This window comes from Arvicola amphibius, chromosome 10, assembly GCF_903992535.2.
Source record: "Arvicola amphibius chromosome 10, mArvAmp1.2, whole genome shotgun sequence".
Taxonomy (NCBI): Eukaryota; Metazoa; Chordata; class Mammalia; order Rodentia; family Cricetidae; genus Arvicola; species Arvicola amphibius.
Window position 1 is genome coordinate 54,929,345 of NC_052056.1, and position 11,851 is coordinate 54,941,195.

The window sequence follows — 11,851 nt, forward strand, 5'->3', positions numbered from 1 at the left end:
CCTAATTCAGAAGACTTGCAGTCTAATATATCAGAGTCATTTGATTCAATATACATCAACCAGAAGAATACTTATAAATAAAGAAGTCAAGACTGCAGTGTATTAGCAGATGAGTGTCATCAATTGTTCTGGAGCTATCAAAAGCTACACAGAGAAAGGCCTTCTCTCTCACAGTCTTCAGAGAGAACCAACTGCACTGACATACTTACTTTCAAATTACATCTTCCAGAACTCATATAGTGAGTTTCTTTGGTTCTATACCTTCATTTGAGACATTTTGTAATGGGAATCCCAGCATGCTAATACACTACCTATTGATTTCTCCTTTTTATTAAATGCACTCTTTTTCTTATTTACTGCAAACCAGGACTTATATTTTTAGATTTTGCAATTTCCATTGCTGTTCTTTTTAAGGTAAAAAAATGTGAATTTTCTCTTCTAATAGGTAGACTGGCACCTAAATTTAGAGAAAATTTTGCACGACGTCTTCTGGTTCAAATTCTTAGTTCTCCAATATAATCTGAGAAAGTTGTTTCAATCCCATAGTTATAAAGCAGGCCATTATCTGGGCACGTAACATAATCTTTTGTTTCTCCTTTCTCCATATTTGCAATACTATCTTATTGTTATATTTTAGGCTTCTTCTCATTTTAAAATCCCAATTAGGTTACCAGTTTATTAAATATATATTGTTGAGTGCTTAGGGCTTCATGGACAGCACAGTCATTCTCTCTGGAGGAGCTACCAGTCAGAAGTTGCCCAGAAATTACGTTATTCCGTTCTATTTCATTCATATGTTAAATTAATCTCACATTCCTATTACACCTGGCAAAAATGTCAAATATACATTTGTTTTAAATTAAATTATAATAGCATTTTGAGACAAAATAAATGACAGTGGTTAAAAACTAGAACATCTATTTACATTTTAGGAACATACAGAAATTTGAATTAGTTGTAAACTATGCAATTTTGTGTTATCAGTCAGTTCCCTCTTCTACATCACCTCTGTTAAATCCTGCACTCTATTTGAATTTTATTGAAAAGTGGTTTGTATTCTTGTTATTGACATTTTCATTTGAGTTCAGGTATAGGAAATTAATAGCAGGATGTGTGATTTGGCAAAAGAGTCTCACCTATTTTCTCACACTACAGTTTAGGAAGGTAATCTTATTTCTGACTAGAAATTAACTATAACATATTGATCTTAGTGGGCATCCTAAAATAGATGGACATGTCCTAAAACTTGAATGTCCTTTATGATATCAAGAGATTAAACATGTAAAATATGAAGTTTGAGGAAAACTTTATTTGTTCAAAATCATTCAACATTAAATTTAAGATTTCAAGTTGTGTTTTAAAATGAAAAACTAACTTAAACTAATGTCATATATTTGCCAGAACAGGCATAAAATATTTTATATATGTCATATAAACTATTTTCCACAAAATCCAAAAATCAAAGATCACACTATAGTATCCCAAATTGAGGCTCATCCAGCAAGCTTCTCAGAGCAATGCTGATTTAGGAAATGAGTGTCTCCCGAATCACTGAAAGGTATTTCTACAGAATAATTTTTCCTTCTTTCTCCTCTGGCATGGATACTCAATTTCTTCCTAGAGCTCAGTTTCCAGCTAGATATCATCTAATGAAACTTGGCTTTTTTAACCCTCACCAATAAAGACTATATGTATTCCATATACAGTGATATAGTTTGTGCAATATAAGATCTGATAGGACAAAGTGTGCATTGTGAAAGAATCCAAGAACCAGGTTGTTTTTGCAGCTGTCGCAGATCAGTTTTACTTGAAAACTTAAAAAAAAAAAATCATATTGTGTGATGAAGTTTTCTGCTATATTTTATCTTTTGGTTTCATTGTGTTTTCTATTTGGATTCTTTTTATGCTCTTCGAACAGATATTTATAAGAATCTCATAACTCTAATAATAGGCATAAAGAACTAGACTTGAATGTATTTATTCCCTAGTATTAAAGGTTTCTCTAGCCATTCCTGGTACCGTTAGAGTTTATTTTCTTTTTATTTATTTATAAATAATATATGTATGTAACTCCAATCATCAAATTATTTATTATAGCTTCTTAATAAGACTGAGTTTAATGAGAACAATGGACAATATTAAACTGAGTATCTGATGGCCTGTTCCTTTAACTCTCAGATCCATTTAAATGATAAAAGGGCATCACTGCTGTGATTTATTTTTTTTTTTTTTGGCTTAGAGGTATATTATGGGGTCTTTTGATGCTTGATCCTTGAATCATACTTTACTGAACGTCAGTCATGCTTGCGATCTGATAATTGAGGACTTTTCACATAGTCTGATGCTTAGGCCTGATTGGATAAGTAGTAGAATGCAATATTATAACCTCAAAAATATTTTAAAAAATATTTAAAAGTACACTGTGGCTACTAATTTGGACCGATCATTACCACTTATATTCCAGGTAAAGTTCCTGTTACTCAAAGTCCCATGGCTCCATTGTGCAGAAAAAAATATAAAACAAAACAAACAAACAAAAACATCTGTCAAAGGAATAAGAATAAGTGGTGAGGTCAAACATGTTGCCAATGTAGGCTAGGTCATACTGCCCAGGCAAGCAAGGAGTTTCCCTACTGCAGTTTCATGTCTAACAGTATACAGAGCCTATGCCTGTAGATACAACATCACCTTACAGGACATGATCCACTCTGAGAAGCTGTTGTACACCACAAGTGATTAATGTGAAGTGAAAACAGTCAGGAAAATAGTCTGAGCCAATTTTTATCAAGATAACGTGATTTCACTTCCACCTATATAATGTTTCCACATTTTCCCTAGACACTATTTTTAGAATCATTTTATAATTACTATAGCTGACAGTATTGCTGGGAATGTTTACCTGGAAAGGAATAATAGCATTTTAGGACTTGAAATGGACTCTTCTAAGTTCTTCTGGCTTTGAAAAAGTTTCCACTTAGAAATCAATGGTTGTTATTTCGATAAGGTTTTTATATAAAACTTAATTTTTTCTCTTGTGTTTTCAATATACTTCTTTTGTTCTGTATATGTAATGTTTTAACTATGATATACTGTGGGGTTTTCTCTTCCAGTGTTGTTTATTTGGTGTTCTGGTTTCTTATTGTATCTATATATGTTTAAGTTTCCTTTATCTAGTCTAGGCCATTGACTTTGTATTTTTCCCCCTTATCTATGCAATGCAGTTCAAAGTTTGGTTCCATTGTGTTCCACATTTACTGATTTCCTGTGCATTTCCTTTCCATGTGGTGTGTGTGTGTGTGTGTGTGTGTGTGTGTGTGTGTGTGTGTGTGTAACTTTACATATTCCTTTTTATTTATTCTAGATCATCTATCTTGCAGCCCAACATTATAGTTTCTGTCTCTTCTACTTGATTCTTTCTATTTGTAAGGATTTCCTTTGACTTTCCTAATTGAGTTATTGGGGCTTTTTAACTCCTTCTTCAGTCTAGCTTGAGTCTTCTTCAGTGCTTCTATCCCCTCATTGCATTCCACTCTCAAGCCTGCGTTGACCTCATCACTTCCATTAACTATATTTCTGTCTTTATTTTGCACCCCTGGGCATCACTCAGGCTTTCATTTTTCGTAAGTTCTTTCTTCTTAACTTCACTGAGCTGTTTTTTGTTTGTTTGTTTGTTTGTTTGTTTCTTTTTTAAATACCTTGACAACGGCTTTTCTGCTTTGCTTTGTTTTGTTTTTAAACTCTGTGTTTTGAGGTACATCTAGGAATTTTTTATTGGTAAACAATTCTATGAGACTGGTAGGGTTTTGAAAAAGGAGATAGTATTGATATTGTTGGTATTGTTCCAATGAGATCTGGGCATCTGTACTTCTTTTGTTCCTTTTAAGTCTGAATAGACAAAACAAGTTAAGCATAAGAGAGAATCTGTAGGCAGTGTAGGTAGAGAGGTTAAAAATTCCTTAGGTGCCGGGCGGTGGTGGCGCACGCCTTTAATCCCAGCACTCGGGAGGCAGAGGCAGACGGATCTCTGTGAGTTCGAGGCCAGCCTGGTCTACAAGAGCTAGTTCCAGGACAGGCTCCAAAGCCACAGAGAAACTCTGTCTCGAAAAGCCAAAAAAAAAAAAAAAATTCCTTAGGTAAGATAAAGTTAGGTAGAGAGAGAGAAGACTTGACTCACATACAGGGTCTGCCACCTATTACATTTTACAGAAAGAGGGGCTACTTGTTTGTCCCAGCCACCTGGTTAGCTTACATCCAAAATAACCACACAGAAACAGTATTAATTATTGTTTGGCCATTAGATCTAACTTCTTATTGGCTAACTCTTACATTTTAATTTAACCCATTTCTCTTAATCTGTGTATTGGCAAGATTCTAACTGGCATCCGTCTCAGGTGGAAGGATCCATGGCTTCTTTTACTCTGACCTTCTTCCTAGCATTCATTTCTTTCTTCTCTGCCTACCTAAGTTCTGCCCTATCAGGCCAAAATCAGTTTCTTTATCCATTTAACCAATGAAAGTAACACATAAACAGAAAAACCTCCTACATCAATTCTAAGCCAAAAGTTTGGAAGTGGATCTGGCTGACTGATAAAGTTGGATATAGTGTGGGGCAGTGCTGTGTGTTAGTGGACATGTAGTGAGGATCCTGACAGAAATTTCTAGATGGGTTTGGGTTCAGGGAGGAAAGGCAAAAAGCATGCGCGAAAGGGGATGGTCAGGGAGATTCACTAACTAGACCATGGAGAAGATGTGGGAGATGCCTGGGAGGAGAGACTGGGTACAGTACAAAGAGATCTGTGTGTTTATCCAGGTAGGGAGCTACTGGTGGAGACCTGAGATAGGTCATGGTTCCGGGAGGTGTGGCAAGATAGGTCAGAAACTGGATGTGGGAACAAGGCTTGGTATGGATGGTTGGAGAAAAGATGTGAACAGGGAAGGTGAGGAAGACTCACCTGGAGTCTGGTTCCTGGAGAAGGATGTGCAACATTTGCCTGGACAGACAGTCTAGATGCAGTGCTGAAAGAATCTATGAGTGGTGATAGCCAGGGTAGATCATGCCAAAGGGTAGAGTTTGGTTATAGAAATGGCAATATCATCAGTATGGCTATAGAACTGGTCTTTTCAGGCTCCCTCTCCTCAGCTGTCCAAGGAACTAGCTGGGGGAGTCTCCCTGGAAACCCAGGAACCCCTCTAGAGTCAAGTCTCTTGACAACCCTCAGATGGCTCCCTAAATTAAGATATATGCTTCCCTGCTCCCATATCCACCCTTCCTGTATCCCAAGCATCCCATTCCTCCGATCTCCCCCCCATTCTCCCCTTCACGCTTTTCTCTCCCCATCTTCCCTTGGCCCCGTCTCGCCCCACCCTCAAGTTCCCAATTTTTGCCCGGCGATCGTGTCTACTTCCAATATCCAGGAGGATTACTATATGTTTTTCTTTGGGTTCACCTTCCTATTATCTTCTCAAGGATCCCAAATTATAGGCTCGATGTCCTTTAATTATGGCGAGAAACCAATTATGAGTGAGTACATCCCATGTTCATCTTTTTGGGTCTGGGTTACCTCACTCAGAATAGTGTTTTCTATTTGCATCCATTTGCATGCAAAATTCAAGATGTCATTGTTTTTCACCGCTGAGTAGTATTCTAACATGTATATATTCCACAGTTTCTTTATCCATTCTTCCACTGAAGGGCATCTAGGTTGTTTCCAGGATCTGGCTATTACAAATAATGCTGCTATGAACATAGTTGAGCAAATGCTTTTGTAGTATGATTAGGCATCTCTTGGGTAAATTCCCAAGAGTGGAATTACTGGGTCCTGGGATAGGTTGATCCCAAATTTCCTGAGAAACCGCTACACTGCTTTCCAAAGTGGTTGCCACAAGTGTGCATTCCCACCAGCAATGGATGAGTGTACCCCTTACCCCACAAACTCTCCAGCAAAGGTTATCATTGCTGTTTTGGATTTTAGCCAATCTGACCTGGCGATAGATGAAGAAAATGACTGAGCCCCACATTGGAGCACCGAACTGAGCTCCCAAGGTCCTGATGAGGAGCAGAAGGAGGGAGAACATGAGAAAGAAAGTTAGGACCATGAGGGGTGCGTTCACCCATGGAGACGGTGGGACAGAACTAACGGGAGATCACCAACTCCAGTTGGAATGGGAATGATGGAACATGATACCAAACTGGACTCTCTGAATGTGGTCGATGGTGGAGGCTGACTGAGAAGCCAAGGACAATGGCGCTGGGCTTTGATTCTTCTGCATGGACCGGCTCTGTGGGAGCCTTCTCAGCTTGGTTGATCACCTTCCTGGACCTGGGGGGAGTTGGGAGGACCTTGGTCTTAACATAGAGTAGGGAACCCCGATGGCTCCTTGGCCTGGAGAGAGAGGGAGGGGGTTATGGGTGGAGGGGAGGGGAGGGATGGGGGAGGAGGAGGGGAGGAGATGGAAATTTTTAAATATAAAAAATAAACCATATAAAAAAACAAAAAAAGAAATGACAATATCAGATACTGGATGTGGCAAACGGGGTAGATTTGGTAAATTGGGAAGAAAGTATGGATGTAAAGTCTCCAGGACTTTCACTGGAATAACCCAGTAGAAGGAAATAAACTTATTTCCTCCATTTGGGGTGGCAATTTCTCTGAAAACATCTTGTTTGCTTGTGATACTGTGCCTCTTGTTTGGTAACATATAAACAAGAACACTTTTATGTCCCAATCCCTAAAACCCTCAAATGTCAGTGCCACTGACATTGCAAAACAGGATTAGACAGAATGATTCTGGCAGTAGGATAAAAGCTTATGCACAACATTCTTCAGAAACCCATGAGATAGGTTTCTCTTTTCAGGAACAGGTTTTATTTCTCTAACTGGCAAATGGAGCGTATCATTGCTCATTAGCACATGCCTGTAAAACGTATCAAAGTCTCCATTCTAGCCTTCTGTGTCTTCTCACCTCCTTGCTCCCCTGCATTTCCAAGCTATTCTGGCTTGCACACATATACACCCAAAACCTGAAGCCACCTGAAATCTTTATAACTTGTAAGGATTCTTCACATTTTTAATTTTTGTCTAGCCGCTATGTCTCCTTATAGGTATCCATGAAACCTTTGAACTTCATTGTATGTGTTGACTGTTCTTGCTACCACTGGAGAGATCGGCATATGACAGATTCCTATGTACAACAAACATTCTCCATACTCAGGGAGTGGCATAGTTTGGCCATTTTATTAAACCCTAGCAGGGTTATGTAAGGTTTTATTGTTGTGAAGAGACACCAGGACCATGGAAACTCTTATAATAGAAAACATTTAATTAGGGAGGCTGCCTTATAGTTCAGAGGTTTAGTCCATTATTGTCATGGAAGGAAGCAAGGAAGCATGCACGCAGACATGGTGCCAGAGCTGATAGTCCTTGCATCTTGATCCAAAGACAACAGGAAATAAACTGTCCCACTGGGTTTGGCTTGAGTGTATGTGAGACCTCAAAGCCTACTCTCACATTGACACACTTCCTCCAGCAAGGCCACAACTACTAATTGTGCCATTCCCTTTGGGTAACATTTTTTAAACCACCATATTCCTCTCCTTGGCCCCCAAAGGCATGTAGCCATATCATAACAGAAACATGCATCCAGTGCAACTTTAAAGTCTCCATAGACTTTACCAGTATCAGCCTTGTTTAAAAGTGTAAAGTTTAAAGTCTCTTCTGAGATTCATGAAATCTCTTAATTGTAATCCCCTGTAAAATCAAAATCAAAAAGCAGATCAGATATTTTCAACATATAATGGCACAGGGAATACATTACTATATCAAAACATAGAAAAGGGAGGATAATATGGAAATACTAGACCAAAGCAAGAACAAACACCAGCTAAGGAAGCTCTGCATCTCCATGTCTGATTTCAAAATTCTCTTCAGATAACCAAATCATTTCAACTTTGTTGACTGCAACACACTTTATATTTTCTTTTGATCTTGGACGGTTTCTTCTCCTTGTTAGTAACTTTCCTTGGCAGGTATTCCATGACTCTGGTACCTCTAACATTTGGTCTCCCCAAAGCAATCTAGTCTTCAGCTTCACAGCTTCGTGCAATGGCCTCTCTAAGTCTCTACTCAAGGATACCCCTATCATGTTGTTTGACTCAGTCGTTTTCCTGATTCACATATGCAAATCCATAACCTAATTTTTCTGTCTTTAAAGTCAGACCCGTGTGGCCAAAGTTGCCAGGTTCTGCTGCTTACTGGGGTAGAACATGGCTTCCTCAATCATTTACGTCTTCACCAGATTTTTTTTTAAATGGCTTTACTTCTTATCAGCTGGATGTCTTTAACTGGATCTGTAGAAAAGGTTGGACTCAAACTGAGAGATCCATCTTCGTCTGCCTTCCCAATGCTAGGATTAAAGGCATGCCCCCACCATGTTCTAAGCTTTTCTTAGGTTTCATTCCATAAATTGGAAACTTGGCTGGGTAAGATCTTGGCCTAAATTCGCCCTTCCATTTATTTCACTTCTTAATCTGTTTATTCTGTTGTGGGTTAATCAAGATGTGAGAGTTAGCCAATAAGAGGCTAGAGCTAACAGGCCAGGCAGTAATTTAATTAATCTGTGTGATTATTTTGGGTATAAGCTAGGCAGGTGGCCAGGACGCAGCCCACTCGCCTCATACTACGTATCTCCTTGAACACAGGACTTAGCCCCATTCTACTTCTTAGTGCCCCTTTTCTCATCAAATTTTATATTTCCTTGCTCTTTTTTTATTATAAATCTGTATATGAGTGACCAGTGATAACCACACAACAGAGTCAACACTATGTTGTTTTGAGATTTTCTCTGACAATGGAATTAACCCAAATCTCTTTACTTTCACCTAAGGCAATCTCTTTAGAGAAGGGCAAAATACAGTTACTTTCTTCACCAAAATATCACAAGAATGATCTCTAGGCAAATAACTAAAATTCTTCTCCTCTGAAACCTCCTGAGCTAGCTCCCCATAGGTCAAATACCTCTTAGCAAAAGTCTTCAATGTTCCTAACTAGTGTGGCTCATTTCACAGTACTTAAAGCATTCAACTGTTTTCCAACTCATACTCCCAAAATCTATATCTTTCAAACAAAATTATGGTCTGGCCTATGTCAGCAATATATCACTCCTGGTAATTCACTCTATTATCTTTTTTCAAATTACCACACTTGCTTACAGATACTTTTTTATGTTTAGTCATATAGATTCAGATAAAACACATATTCCTAATTTTTCTAAAAGATTGTAAGGAGAAGGTAAGCCTTTTTTTCTTCTTGAGTGTTTTCACAAGCATTCAGAATTATCCTCACATGACTCAATTTCTGAACTCTGTCCTCACACCGTATATCTTTTATGTCCTTGCTAGGATGTCACTTCTGTAGTAAAGTCTTCCCCTTCCTGCTAAACTTCTATTACTTTACTCTCCTTCCCATGAACACCACATCTATTTTCTTTGGTCTTTTGCCACATTTCATCTTATTTACATCACTTAAATTCTCTAAGATGGTTCATGTTTTATTTTTATGTTGGATTATCTGAATCTATAAAATGGAGCTCAAATTAACAATAATAGCCAGAATCTAGAAACAACCTAGATTCCCCTCAACCAAAGAATGGATAAAGAAAATGTGGTACATTTACACAATGGAGTACTACACAGCAATAAAAAAAATTATATCTTGAAATTTGCAGGCAAATGGATGACACTAGAAAAATGCATCCTGAATGAGGTAACCCAGACTCATAAATACAAAAACAGTATATACTCACTCATGAGTGGATATTAAACATAGTAAAGGATAACCAGCCTATTGTCCATGACCCCAGAGAAGATAGGTAACATGGAGAACCCTAAGAGAGATATTTATGGATACCCTTAGGAAGATGAAATAGACAAAATCTCCTGAGGAAATTGGAAGCAGGGATGGGAGGGGAGAAGGTGAAGAGGAGGAAACAACAAGAAGGAACAAGATTGCCAAGATGGGAGGAGGACAAAGAGGGAAAACAAGAAAAGAGATATCCTGATTAAGGGTACCATTATGGAGCTAGCAAGAAAACTGATACTAGAGAAATTCCTGGGAATCTACAAGGATAATCCCAGCTAAAACCCTAAGCAATAGTTGAGAGGGTACCTGAACTGACCCCTGTAATCAGATTGATGAGTACCTTAACTGGCATCATAGAACCTTCATCCAACAACTGATGAAAGCTGATGCAGGATTGTTTTGCTTATCCTGGGTTTTTTGCTTTTCCATAAGAAGTTGAGTACCATTCTTTTGAGGTCTATGAAGAATTTTGATGGGCATTGCATTGAATATGTAGATTGCTTTTGGTAAGATTACCATTTTTACTATGTTAATTCTACCTACCCAAGAGCATGGGAGATCTTTCCACTTTCTCGTGTCTTCTTCAATTCTTTCTTCAAAGATTTAAAATTCTTGTCATAAAGGTCTTCCACTTGTTTGGTTAGAGTTAGTTGGAGATACTTTATGCTATTTGTGGCTATTGTGAAGGGTCATGTTTCTCTGCTTTCTTTCTCAGCCCATTTATCATCTGTGTAAAGAAGGGCTACTGATTTATTTTTTAGTTAATCTTGTATCCTGCTACATTACTGAAAGTGTTTATGAAATCTTCACCAACCCCCCATCAGACAGAGGAAAAGAACTCAAGAAATTGGTCATCAAAAGAACAAATAATCCAATAAAAATGTGGAGTACAGACCTAAACAGAGAACTCTCAACAGAGAAATCTAAAATGGCTAAAAGACACTTAAGGAAATGCTCAATATCCTTAGCCATCAGATAAATGAAAATCAAAACAACTCTAGGATTTCATCTTACATCTATAAGAATAGCCAAGATCCAAAACACTAATGACAACTTACGCTAGAGAGGTTTTGTGTATTGCTAGTGGGAGTGCAAGCTGGTACAGCTCCTTTGAATATCAGTGTGGTAATTTCTTAGAAAATTAGGAAACAACCTGAAGACCCAGAAATACCACTTTTGAGTATATATCCAAAGGATGCTCAATTGTGCCACAAGGACATGTGCTCAGCTATATTCATAGCAGCATCATTTGTTATAGCCAGAACCTGGAAACAACCTAAATGCCCCTCAACAGAAGAATGGATAAGGAAAATGTGATACATGTACACAATGGAGCACTACATAACAGGAAAAAATAACGACATCTTGAAATTTGCAGGCAAATGGATGGAGCTAGAAAACATAATTTTGAGTGAAGTAACCCAGACCCAGAAAGACAGTTTCATATATACTCACTCATAAGTGGTTTTTAAACACAAAACAAAGAAAACCAGCCTACAAATCATAATCCCAGAGAACATAGACAATAATGAGGATGTAACAGAGACATACATGGATCTAATCTACATGGGAAGTAGAAAAACACAAGATCTGAGTAAATTGGGAGCATGGGAACCATGGACTCGTGTTGGAGGGGATGGGAGAGGCAGGGAGGAGATCAGAGAAAAATGTAGAGCTAAATGAAATCAATAAAGAAATTGTTCTAAGTCACTACCAACATTTCTTCAGAATAATTTCTTTTATTTGTTTTTAATTCCATAATTAAAATAATATATAAATAATATATTCCATAATGTTCATAAAAAGATTCTAGTATCCACTACAAATACTATTATAAGGCAGTTTTAACTTGGTAAATACTGTTTTATGATTTTTATGTCATCAAACTACAGTTCTCAAGTTGTATCTACTCATATCTGTATGCCAAGCAATGTTGACCAACTTTACTCTATTCAAAACAGAAAGTCTTTGAATTTTTATGCACTTATTAAAAA